The 13,799-nt window shown below is 45.5% G+C and overlaps 1 protein-coding gene across 7 annotated transcripts in view; it reads left to right on the top strand.

The window, feature by feature from the left end:
• Positions 1-13,799, top strand: part of CDK16 (cyclin dependent kinase 16) — a 59,289-nt gene that overhangs the window by 3,055 nt on the left and 42,435 nt on the right. The window lies entirely within an intron of this gene.

The following is a 13,799-nucleotide window of genomic DNA, read 5'->3' as shown; positions in this document are numbered from 1 at the left end:
TCCTATACACATTTACTTGGGAGCATGTCCTACTGAAGTTAATGTTGCTTACATCTGAGTAGATGTGTATAGGATTGCACTGTAAGGCTGCAGTCCTTGTATGCACATACTTGACAGTAAGCAGTATTAAACTAATTGGGACTTACATCTGAGTAAACTTGGTTAGGATTGTGCTGTAGTCTGTACAGTTGTGAAGCACATTCTGGGCTGTTTTGGCTCTTGATCTTCCTGGCTTCCCTTTCTGTGTCCAGGAAGGGGCCCTGGGTATCCCACAAGCTCACACAAACACTAAGCTTAGGATCCTGGTAGTTTCAGCTTTCATTAGTCTGCCCCCATTTTGGGTCCCACTGTCTGAAAAAAAAAGGCTTGAACAATGTAATAATAAATAAAATCTCCAAATAGGGAAGATGGGCCTGGGAAGGAGGAGTTTCAGTGTCCTTATGTAGCTTCTTGACCCACCCCCTGGCTAGGAGAATAAATTATGTTAAATTATAAACTATAGGCAAAGTGGCTTAATTTCCATACCACATGCTGGTTTTTCTTGGCACAGAATTGTGATGAATAATCTTACCTTTCTTTTGAGCCCAAACAGTCCTGATTTTAAGAAAATCTTTGTTGCATATACTGACTTTTGTTTCCCCATGACTGCTCTTTGCTCTTCAAAGCCACATGATCCTTTTGCCATTGCAGTGTTTATTTTGGAGTAATAGGGGATTTGGGGCCCTACATGGCACAAAATGAATATGGCCCCAGCTTGGAAGCCATCTGATGCATTATTGAGAGCAGGGGCTCCCTATATTCTCTGGACATAGGTCGTCAGATGCTGCAGTATGCTTGACATCACTTCCCAGACACAGGGGTGACATTATTAGTTTCTTTTTATTTATTTGGTTTCTGACCCACCCTTCACTATTTGATCCCAGGGTGGGTTGCAGTAACTTAAAAATAATATTCAAAAGAGTTTAAAACAAATAATAATCATAGGAGGGTGAGTCCTGAAAATCTATATCACACACGTCCAAGGAGAGGGTAAAGAGGCGCTTCTTCAGCATAGGATGCAAACTATACAGTGAAGGCACCCAGTGGACCTCTGTGGGGAGGGAATGCCATACCTTAGGGGCTGCCACAGAGAAAGGGTGGTAGAACTGCCAGCTCTGCTGAGCTTGACACCCAGGAAGGTTTGTCAGGAAGGAGGGAGCCTTTCAGGTATGTCCTTGATTTTTGACTGGGGATGGAGGAAGAGAAACTGTGGAATGAATATGCATCTTGCATGATCCCTTCAAGAAACTTATCCTGTCCTCTGTTGCCATCCCAGAATGAGCATGAGCTGGCAATGTAATAGTGAAATAAATATAATACAGGTGGGGACTCTTTCTTGCTTTTTGTTAGAAGTGGAGCGGTTAACAGACTTAAAAAGCAAGACCAAGGATTAAAATTGGGTCTCTGGAGACCAGATCTGGCTTGTGTGCATGAGTAGTTTGCGTTCTCTGATCTGTCCTTTGACCAGAAAGCAGATAGGAGGAGAAGACTCAATAAATTTTATCTTGGTGCAGCTTCCACCTTACTTTGTCCATGTGCTCGGGGTGCATTAAAACTGTTAAATCACACATGCTTGATATGAGCAATGCCCTGTTGTTTTTAAAGATGCCATCGCTTTATGCCGACTACTAAACATCTGCTATGAGAAGAGCTCTGCACTTCTTGCAGAAACTAGACAGGCTTGGGCTTCAGTCACATCGAAAGGCAGGTATCCAGTTGAAGAGCCATCACCAAGATCACTTGTCTGTATGCCACTGCTGGTCACACAGTACAGAGTTCAGCCCAAAAGGCTCTCTTTCCTGACTCGCTGTCTTTGCTGCTGTGGCTCTTGGGAAAATGAAGGGGAGAAACCAAGGCAGCTGGTGAGCGGACCTCCAGTCCAAGGGCAGGGATATCCAGATCCACTGGTTCTTCAGGGTTACTGGTAAGGTGCAGATCTGCTGGTAGTTCCTGTTCCTCTTGCTCTCCTCTGAGGGGATCTCAGGTTGGAAGTCTGAGCAGGGTTGAATGCCTCTTAACAGCTTAACAACAACAACAACAACAACAACAACAACAACATAACCCCACTGCAAAAAAGGGCACATAGACATTCCATTGTGGCGACCATAACCCATGTTCAAGGTGCCTTTTGGAAATTAGCTTATATTTCTGTGTTTCTAACACAGCTCCTTGGAGACATAAAATGAATGACATCTTACAACAGGGGTCAGCAAAGCTTTTCAGCAGGGGGCCGGTCCACTGTCCCTCAGACCTTGTGGGGGGCCGGATTATTTTTTTGGGGGGAGGGGGAATGGATGAATTCCTGTGCCCCACAAATAACCCGGAGATGCATTTTAAATAAAAGCACACATTCTACTCATTTAAAAACATGCTGATACCCGGACCGTCTGCGGGCCAGATTTAGAAGGCGACTGGGCCGCATCCGGCCCCCGGGCCTTAGTGTTCCTACCCATGTCCTACAGGCATGGGGACCTGGTGGCCTTCCAGGTATTGCTGGAGTGGACTGTAACTCCCATCATTGCCCATTGCCCACTCTGCTTGGGGCTGATGGGAATCCATCAACATTTGAAAGGCCACATGTCCTGTCCCCCCCGCCCCCGTCTTAATTGATAATACATCAGTGAAAATGCTGGCCATTGTCTTGCATAGGATCTAGGAATACAGACTCAAGATACAGTGATAGAGCGGTCTATTTTTTGTCAGAGTGAAATAGAGTCCTTGGGGCAAGTGATTGCTCCATCCATACTGAACATGAGCAGACATCTTCATGTCCCTGAGAGGGTCTAGTTACCAAAGGCACCAGGGCTACCTAAAAACCAAAGTTTATCTTCTGAGACTCTTCCAGTGCCATGCTGCAAGTTCTGACAGTGATGTTACTACTTAGATTGTTATTTACCCTGGCTGAGTTATTCAGAAGCTTTCTAGATTTAGAGATGGGTGACCAATTGCTCAAACTACCAGATATTTCAACAGTGCTGATTCATTTCATGGTTGTTTCTTTAAACAAAAGTCTTGACAACTGGAAGGCGTGCTTAGAGCCATCTGAGTCTTGACAAGGATAGACCAATAGCCCCACATTGCCAAAGCAGCCAAGAGAACCAAAATAAAAAAGGAGAGCTATTTCACAGGCCAATTCTTTGTGCCATGTCTCTTCATGGGCTTGGGATGCAGATGTATTGAAGCTTAACTAAGACCTGTGCAGCCCAGGCAGCTGACCCCAAGGATGAGTGGCCCATCCATGGTGGAGCCTTTCTAATTCAAGTCCTCATTGAGTCATCTGCTGAGCCTTGATAGGAGAATATCCTAACAGATGCCTTCCTCCTGGCTTCAGCTGCGTAAAAGCCTCCATCCCCATGAAGTTCTATCCTGTCCCTCTGTTAGGGCTGAGGGACCCTGAGATGCCTTCATATGCTGTCTTGCCTCCATCTTGCCCAGATATGAGAAGACCCTTCCCCAGAGTTGACTGGGGATCTGGTGCTGAGCTGTAGGCACACATGCTCCAACACAGGCTCCACAGGATGAGACGTGCATTCAGCAATGAGGGCTAAGAGGGTTGGGGTGTCTTTAAAGTTTGGCACTGTTGAAGAGGCAAGCTCCTGCTCTAAAACGGAATATGAAAAGTGGATTGCTTCTTCAGCACCCGAGGGCAACATCAAAGAAACCTCTGACTCTTAATCCTTTCCCTCTCTCTGTGGGCTGGAGGACAGGAAGGGGTGGGAGTGATCCAGAGATCACTGCCAATCTCCAGAGCACAAGCTGGTCTCTGGAGCCCAATCTCACTACCAGTATTTAGAGGTGCTTATCTCAAGCTGAGACAGCAGCTGCTGCCTGCAAGAGCCAAGCATTCCAGGATGTACATGGGGTGCTTTGTACATGGCTCTTCCGTAAGCAAATCAGTCACAAGTGCTGGGTTCTGGCTGTCATCTTGCTATTTGGGTACAGCAGAGGCTAATGGATACTTTAGTTTTCTTTCTGCAGCTTCCCTTTTGGGGCCTGGGAAAGGGACCATTTGGAGTGCCCCCCCTCCAGTTTACCTTCCTTGTGTCACTTGCAAGTTGCTCTCTTTCTTTCTGTGGTCATGGAAAGCAACGTGGCTCCTCTCTTGCTAACTCTGAGGCAGAAAGGCTGGGAGTGGGGAAGAAGGAGTGCTGGGTGGGGATTAGACCTGCTATTCCACTTCAGGGGGATTTGGGGGGTCCTGACCTTCAGCCTTAGTCTCTCCTTGGAAAGTGTCCCTGAAGCTGAGTGGCAGAACATCTGCTTGGCATGCAGAAGATCCTGGGTTCAGTCTCTGGCATCTCCAGGTGGGCTGGAAGAGACCTCTGCCTGAAATCCTGGAGAGGAGCTGCCAGTCTGTGTAGAAACAACGGAGCTGGATAGACCAGCAGTCTGGCTCAGTAGAAGCTGAGTTCTTCCTACGCTTGTAAGTGGAACAACGTCTTCCCTCTATGGCATCGTGAGCCCTACCTTCCAGAGAGAATCTAGCAATTGTGCATATGATCCCTTAATCCAGGGTGAGGCGAATGAGGATTCCTCATGCCGGCAAGGGGTGGCAATCTTTGACTCACTCCCTGAATCACCATCTGGTCAGTAACATGGGTTCACCCAGTGCAGGCATATGGGGAAGCAGAAATAAAGGGGAGGAGAGGAAGCCTCAGCTGGTGACAAGGGGCCACCACTGCTAGAAAAATACTGGTTGGGAGTGAAAATCCCCACCAACTTTTCACTTCCCCCACCCCATAAAAATACTGGATATTCCTTTTATGTGCCCTGGGGAATGCTAGGATACGTCAGGGGCTGCCTGCTCCATCACTGAGGCCGTACGGTTAGTGGCCCCCATGGCTTGGATGAATGACTCAGATCCACAAGGAGCCATGCATGCAGTATTCTGCACCCAGTTTTGCGGGGCTCCCTCCACTGGAGGTCACACAAGCCCCCTCCCTGTTGAACGAATACTTTTTTTTATTGCAGTAGGCTTTTTCATTGAATTCTGATTTTGTAGCTTTACCTCCTTTTCCATCTTACTGTATTGCATTTCCTGTACGCTGCTTAGAGGCAATTGGGATTAAGTGGCACACAGATTGTAGGAATTAATAAACAAGAAACCCAAGTTCAAATCTAGGCTCCTCCATTTACAGTTTGGATGCTGCCTCTCGGTCTGGCTTCTACTTTTTAAAAATATTTTTATTATTTTCTAAATAAACATGAAAGGCAAAACATGCAGTTTGGAGAGTAGCTGGTTACATAAAAGCTCACCCTCACTACTTCAACAAAATATATGGCCACAGGTTTGAAGGAGACATATGAATTCTGGGTGACCCCTGGTAGTCTTCGTCCTACTTTTTTTTGTAGATTGGGAAATATAATGCAAAACCTTGCTGGTTTTTTTGTGTGAGGATGAAATAAATACCATGCTTTTCACACTAAAGAATACTATAGAAGTTGTCAGTAACCCACAATCTTGAATTAATTGGTATTCTATCTGGTGAATGAAAAGCTCTCTTTGTGTGTGAGTGTGTGTGTGTGTGTGTGTGTGTGAGAGAGAGAGAGAGAGAGAGAGAGAGAGAGAGAGAGGGAGAGAGAGAGAGAGAAAGAGGTGTGTGTACGCATATTATTATAGATGGAGACAGCCAGACAGCCAGGTTTATTTTCCCCCCACGAATACAACTTTAGCTTTAAGTCAACGCTCCCCTCATAGGAGAAAAACCAGCCCTGTTTTGTGTGTGTGTGCTGGTGAATATGCCTTGAGGAGGGGCACTTCTCACCCCTGTGTTCAGTGGTGGAGCTTCATGCTCTGGCAGGGGGCGGGGAGCAGGCAGGGCTGGCGTCCCGGGGTTGTGGCACACCGCCTATGGGGGCATGGTGCCCAGTGCGGGTGGGGGCACAGCCGTGATGGCACGCCACTGGGATTGCGCTGCCGGGGGGCGGTGTGCTCCCCCCCGCACTCCTCTTCCTCCGCCAGTGCCTGTGAGATCTCTGTATCTGCACACCCCCCCCCAATGTTAAGTCTCCAAGTGCTGTCCTTTCATTTTTCTTATACAAGGAAGTGGAAGTCTTTCACTTAAGTGGAGGGGGGTTGTATGTTCTCTTGGGGGTGGAGGCTAAACTGTCCCCTGGTGCCCTTGGTATCTGGAGTGAGAAGAATGCTTGCTTTATCCCATAGAAAAGGAAGCTGTGAAGTGAGCCCCAATTTGTGCAACTTTTCCATGGGTTCTGGTTTTTTTTGCTCAAGATAGATTGCAAAAGAGTATTTGGGAGAAGAGGATGGGTCATCAGGAGCTGGTTTTGAATAATAAATATTGAATATAAAAAGTGCCGCTAGATGACTTTGTTTCCTTCTTTTGCATATTTTAAGACGTAAAAGAGAAATTCCTAGGCATCCGTATCTCATTTCCAGGATGTTCCTGGATTATTAGGTGCCTGAAATTTTTCCAGTTCTACCAGAATGTTGAGCCATTTCTCTTAGGCTGTGCAGATCACCAGAAGGGCTGTTTCTGTGGGTTGGCATCTTCTGCCATCTGTCAAGCCCTGAACACAGCTGCACCTCCGTTTGCTGCCCCCTCTGGCTGGAAGAGGCTGCACTCTTAGTGCCCACAGCCAGGGGCAGTCAGGGACTGCTCCACAAGCCAGGATGTCCCTCGTATCCCTTTGCTTGGATGCTAACTGAACCATTTTGGAAACCCAACTTGGCTGAAAGGTGGAATAGACATGTCTTAAAATAATAATCATTGTAGGGGGGCTGCGGAAAGCTCAGTGTTGTATCACATGTTTCACATTCAGAAGGTTCTCTGTTCCGTCCTAAAAGAGCACCTTCCCCAGTCTTGGTCTTCTTGGACCCCACAACTGGCAAGTGAGGCCTTGTTGCTGGTGCTACCACTAGCAGCTGCCGGGTCAGTGATGACCTGTGACAGGGCCTTCCTGGTGGTGACTCCATTTGTGGAATGCCCTCTCTGGTGAGGTGTCTGTCTCTTTCATTACTGACCTTCAAGAGAATTTTTTTTTAACATTCCTGTTTACCTAGGTTTTTGATGCCTGAAAGAGGCTGTTCCTGGCAATCCTGAGATAACTATTTTAGAGTTTTAAAAATGATTTTATTATTGATATGTTTGCTTCCCTGGGCTCCTTCAGGAGGAAGGATGGGACGTGAATGGAATAAATAATAATAAACCCTGGTATCTCATGGCAGGATTGGGAGAAAAAACCCCGGCTGAAACCCTGGAGAGCTGCAGCCAATCAGAATAGATAATACTGCACCATATGGACCAATAGTCTGATGCAGCAGTGCTATTTTTCTAGAAAAAGAGGTTCTGGAGCCCACCATGAGCTCCTCCCTCGTTCTCCTAGAACGGCCATGGTGCCCACCTGACAGGTGCTAGGCCTGAGCTTCGGTAAGCTCCAGCTGAAAAAAAGCCCTTTGCATAGTATTGGGCAGCTGCATATGTGTATCTGCCCCAATGTTTTCAGTTCTGTGGTCCATCCAAAAAGCACATTTCCCAAGCAGATTAAAATCAGTGTTGCCTAGAAACCTGAACTCTTTTTTGCTGAGCCTGTACATGGTCCCAGGATAAATCTCAAAGGGTCCTTGGTGCTCCCTAAAATGAGAGGGAAGCCATGCCTAGTGATGTGAGGTGAGAAAATTCTCCGGAGAATATTCTCCACAAACTGTAAATTCTAATGTAAGAACCAGTTTTATAACCCACATTAAAAAAATCTAGTAAATAATAAGTCAAACTGTGATATTGCCAGTGTAAGTAATGAATCATGATTTTTTTTGATCCAGTTACATTACTGGACATTGTGTCATTCACCATTGGCAGTTCTGAAATGTGAGCTACAGAAAACACTTTTTTTTTAGTTTTAAAAATGCTATTCATTTACTTTGATGAACATATGAATTTGTATGTATTTCAATTATATGTAATAGCCTTTTGTTTCTATTTTGGTGTGCCCTTATTCTTACCAATTCTGTACCCTTTGGCCATACAGTGTGATTTCCCCCCCAGAAAGTAGTTTTAATGCTTTATACGCTTAAAGTACCTATTATGCGAAAGAGCATTTGAGGCGCCCTTGATTTAAACAGTTGACATTTCCATATTTTTATTTACTGCCAGTAACTGGTTTTTGCAGTGCCATTCAATGGTACAAGGTGCCATTTACCAGAGATTGACATTCTGAAATATATTATCATATAATGATAATATATTTAATGTTAATGGCTTCTTTTTTATATGTATGCATATGGTTTTGTTTATCAAGCTGTGTTTTAGTCACCAAAACAGTTATTAATTGTTAGAGCTATTAGAAGCACAAGATAGCGTATTACTGAATTTACTTGTATCAAACCTTAACATGCCAATTGTATTTTTTGACTTGTCCTATAACATGTACATGTTCTGTTGGAAGAATAAAATATGATTTAACTTTAGAGTTTCCTTTTACCAAACCTTAACATGATAATTACTGGTGCCATCACCTTAGAATGGTTTAACTTTAACTATAACATTTATTATCGGGCAAATGATAGATTTTGCAAGCTTGACTGGTGTCATGTACCACCTGTATATCATTTTCATAATATTCTCTCTTAGGGCATTACATGCCGTGAATTTCATACATGGAATACAAAAAAGGGAGGTGTGAGGAGGTCAGGGAAACAAGTAAATGAAAGGCAAGACATTGAAAGATGGATCTATTTTTAATTGTTTCCTTTTTTCTATTCTGTATTTTGTATTTTTTGTTTTCTTTTTTCTATTTTCTTATCACCTTTGTAACTTCTTTTGAAACTTTAATAAAATATCATTTAAAAATAATAATAGAGAATTTAACATCACTAGCCGTGCCCTAACAGAACCACAGGGCCTTTAAATGGGTGGAGAGGCTAGGGCTCCTCGCCTTCTCTTCCGCACACAGCCGTTCACCCCAGTGTCCAGCCAATGTTGGGCTGTGTGCCCGGGACTCTGCAGGGCTGCATCTCTGCCTCTTAGTTGGCCAAGTTATTCCCACGCATATTCATAGAAGGATGAGTACCGTCCTTTGCGTGCCGCATGGAACCTCTCATTGCAGCAGGATTCTTTTCCTCCTTGCGACTGCTCCTTTAAGGCAAGGGTGGGGGCTGGAGGGGGGCCCTTTACTGGCAGCCAGGGAATTCCTGGGGATTCACCCTTGCTTGTCCATCAGCCCTGCCAGTAAGTGCATTTACTACCTCTGCCCTCTCAGCCGTCCTAGCTTTTAGTTAGAAGGCTATGAGAAGACCTGGCTTGCTGCTTGGGGTGCTGTGGTTTCTGTGCTTCAGCTGAGGGGTTTTGCCTGAGCTGGAGGTCCCTGGGCTGGGAGGTGACAGCAGTGACAAATCCATGTATGCCTGAATATGAAAGGATGGAACCTTGACTAATGGGAACCTGGGTCCTATACATAAAAAGTACAGAAAAGGCGTTTGTGGCTCCAGCAACCAAGTGAATTTGGTTCTTGGCTGGCTCGACTTTCTTTCGTGGTTCAAAGGAATGGGTGTGAAGGAAGCAAATGCCTCTCAGCGCTTGCATTGCGCACTGGGGTTGGGGGAAAGGACTCTGGCTCAGACCTGCTTGCAGAGCCATCATGGTTCAATCCCCATACACCATTTGAAGTAATAAATAGAGTGTCAAACCAAGCGTGTGCAGAGTGCCACAGCAACATAGCCATGCTCCCAAGTCCGAGGGCATCATCTTCAGGCTGCTTTGAGGCCCAGCACCTCTTTTCAGTAGCTAACCTTTGGGGTGGCTGTGGGAAGTTCTGAGAGTTCTTCCTCCTCCTATGTCCAGGCTTCACACTCTGAGTCTTTGTCCAGGCTTGGTCTGTAGCAGCTTTATCAAAACCAGGGTGAAATTGCTGTACCCACAGCAGTGCAGCAAAATCACATGATGCAACAGCAACACATTTGCATCAGTCTGAAGACTCCAATATTTTAAGAAAAATGTTACTGTGATTTTACAATATGATTTTTAAGTCTTGGTTTTTGTAGTGGGATATATGCTTTTTTTGATCAAAATAAACTCAAAAGGGGCTTGAGAATTGTGTGCCCTAATAAGCCAGATCATGACTGCATGGTTCTCATGATTAAAGGCTTGCATTCAGATCAGAATGTGGCAAGAAGGCCTATGGGAGAATAGTAGCTGTTGATGAGTTTTTGCTTCTGATGAGGACTAGTCAATTATTTGGCTATGTATTTCAAATCAATATTTGAACTCTGGTCCTGTGCATGTCTGCATAGCCTGGCTGGGGGCACAGCTCTTCTCTGCCCTCCCTTTCCTACTTTTCCTTTTCTAGGCCTTACTGCCTGATCTACCTCTCTCTAGGATTTGAGAAACTCAGAAGATGGCAGCCAGAGACACTTGGAAATGTCAGCCCAGTCTGCAGCAGCTGTGAAAAAGGCAAATTCCATGCTAGAGATGATTAGTAAAGGGGCAGAAAATAAAACTCCCACTTCGGTAATGTCCCCATGCAAATCCATGTTGCAGCCACTCTTGGAATCCTGTATACAGTTCTGTTTCCCAGCTTGTAGCATTCTAAAGGATATTGCACACCTGGAAGAGATGCAGAAAACAAAATGAGTGTGCTAAACCATTTGGGGCTTTTTAGATAAGAAAAAGGGTGAGTAAGGAAGTACTTGTGGAGGTTTATAACATTGTGTATTGTATGGAAAAAGACATTTTCTCCATCTCTCCAAATACTAGCACTTGGGGTCCTCCAGTGAAATTGGGCAAGAGATTCAAGAGAGACAAAGTAAAATCTGTTTTTACTCAGTACAATACATAATTAAGATGTGGAATTTGCTGCCACATGATGTAGTGATGGCTTTAAAAGGGGATTAGGTGAATTCAAGGGGACGCCTTATCCTACCCCCAGGTTCTGGGGCAGAATAGCACAACGCCAGTTCCGAAGGAACAGCCGTGGTATTTTGACTTCATGCTGTCTTGCAGGCTTCCCGGAGGAGTTGGGTTGGCCACTGGGGTAAATCAGATGCTGCCGACCTTTGGTCTGATACGGCAGGGGCGCCTATTTGTCTGAGATATTAGGGCACCTCAGCCAATCGCCGTAAGCGTCCTTTATCCTTGTCACAAAATTCCTTATCATGTTGGAATTACAATAATTCCAAGAATACAGAATTACAAGCCTGGTAGATGAAGGGAACACAGTGGATGTAGCCTACCTTGATTTCAGCAAGGCATTTGACAAGGTGCCCCATGATATTCTTGTAAAGAAGCTGGTAAAATGCGGTCTTGACTTTGCTACCACTCAGTGGATTTGTAACTGGCTGACTGACCGAACCCAAAGGGTGCTCATCAATGGTTCCTCTTCATCCTGGAGAAGAGTGACTAGTGGGGTGCCACAGGGTTCTGTCTTGGGCCCGGTCTTATTCAACATCTTATTCAACTTGGATGATGGACTCAAGGGCATCCTGATCAAATTTGCAGATGACACCAAACTGGGAGGGGTGGCTAACACCCCAGAGGACAGGATCACACTTCAAAACGACATTGACAGATTGGAGAACTGGGCCAAAACAAACAAGATGAATTTTAACAGGGAAAAATGTAAAGTATTGCACTTGGGCAAAAAAATTGAGAGGCACAAATACAAGATGGGTGACACTTGGCTTGAGAGCAGTACATGTGAAAAGGATCTAGGAGTCTTGGTTGACCACAAACTTGACATGAGCCAACAGTGTGACGCGGCAGCTAAAAAAGCCAATGCAATTCTGGGCTGCATCAATAGGAGTATAGCATCTAGATCAAGGGAAGTAATAGTGCCACTGTATTCTGCTCTGGTCAGACCTCACCTGGAGTACTGTGTCCAGTTCTGGGCACCACAGTTCAAGAAGGACAAACTGGAACGTGTCCAGAGGAGGGCAACCAAAATGGTCAAAGGCCTGGAAACGATGCCTTATGAGGAACGGCTAAGGGAGCTGGGCATGTTTAGCCTGGAGAAAAGGAGGTTAAGGGGTGGTATGATAGCCATGTTCAAATATATAAAAGGACGTCACATAGAGGAGGGAGAAAGGTTGTTTTCTGCTGCTCCAGAGAAGCGGACACGGAGCAATGGATCCAAACTGCAGGAAAGAAGATTCCACCTAAACATTAGGAAGAACTTCCTGACAGTAAGAGCTGTTCGACAGTGGAATTTGCTGCCAAGGAGTGTGGTGGAGTCTCCTTCTTTGGAGGTCTTTAAGCAGAGGCTTGACAACCATATGTCAGGAGTGCTCTGATGGTGTTTCCTGCTTGGCAGGGGGTTGGACTCGATGGCCCTTGTGGTCTCTTCCAACTCTATGATTCTATGATTCTATACTGTTTCCATTTGCAACAACTGAGCTTTTTCTGGGGAGGAAGTTTTCTTATTCCACACACTACCTCGGTCTTATGGACCCCTTGCTTCCAGGCTGGACTGATTCAATGAAGTCACCCAATACAGGTATCTGCTAGGTTACCAACACCACCTTTGCTCCTACTGACTCAGGATCTGGCAATTCATCATGAATGCCGAGATCCAGGAAATGTCACCCACGGTAAATAAACACAGTGCATGACTTACTGTGTCACTAAAAATGCTTAGGCTCAGATGTTTTTCCTCATGCTTTATTATTTTTTACTTTCATATAATTATAGAGCTGGAAGGGACCCTGAAAGTCATCGAGTCCAACCGCCTGCAATGCAGGAATCTCAGCTAAAGCCTCCATGACAGATGGCCATCCCACCTCTGCTTAAGAACCTCCAGGGAAGGAGAGTCCACCACCTCTCATGGGAATCCACTGTCAAACGACTCTTACTCTTCTTCCTAATGTTTAGTCTGAACCGCCTTATAACTTGAAGCCATTGGCTCAAGTCCTACCCGCCAGAACAGGAGAAAAGAAGCATGCCCTTGAGATATTGGAATATGGCTGTCTTCAGTCTCCTCTTTTCTGGGCTAAACATACCCAGCTCCTTCAAGCACTCCTCATAAGGCTTAGTTTTTAGATCCTTGAACATCTTGGTCGCCCTCCTCTGCACATGTTCCAGCCTGTCCTTCTTAAACTGTGGTGCCCAGAACTGGACACTTGGCTCCATATGTGATCTGACCAATGCAGAAGGAATTACTTCCCTTGATCTGTACACTAGACTTATGTTGATGCAGCTAAGAATAGCATTACCTTTTTTTGTTGCTGTATCACACAGCTGACTCGTGTTAAGCTTGTGGTCCGCCAAGACCCCTAGATCCTTTTCACATGTATGCTAGTAAGCCAGATGTCCCCTATCCTATATTTGTGCATCTGGTTCTTCCTGCCTAAGTGCAGAACCTGACATTGGTCCCTTTTGACATTCATTGTGTTAGTTTGAGCCCAGTGGCATTAGCTACCCCTCTCCATGTATCGTGGGAACACAGTGTCTTTGATGGATGATTACAATCCAGCTGTAAAAAACTGTAGGTGTAGACTTTAACATGTTTGTGTTCAGATTTCATTTTAAAACCAGGCTATTTTTAAAAAGTAATGCATACCACAGCTTTTTTTAAATGGAAGAATTGGCGACGAATGGCGGATTCCCTCTGAGCTCCGGAGGGAATCGGCTCCACAGGACAGGGTCTTGCCGCTCCGGCAAAGCGGGGACCCGAAGAAATCGCAGGCAGTGAAGCCTGGGAACTTGGAGGCTCGGTGGGCTCCATTTGCGGCCCCCCCCCCACTGCGAAGGAGCCTTTTTAAAGGCTGCGGAGCGGAACAGGGGTGAGCGGCGTGGAGCTGAGAGCCGTCTACC

This window comes from Podarcis raffonei, chromosome 17 (genome assembly GCF_027172205.1).
Source record: "Podarcis raffonei isolate rPodRaf1 chromosome 17, rPodRaf1.pri, whole genome shotgun sequence".
Taxonomy (NCBI): domain Eukaryota; kingdom Metazoa; phylum Chordata; class Lepidosauria; order Squamata; family Lacertidae; genus Podarcis; species Podarcis raffonei.
This window is presented reverse-complemented; position numbering and strand designations above follow the sequence as displayed.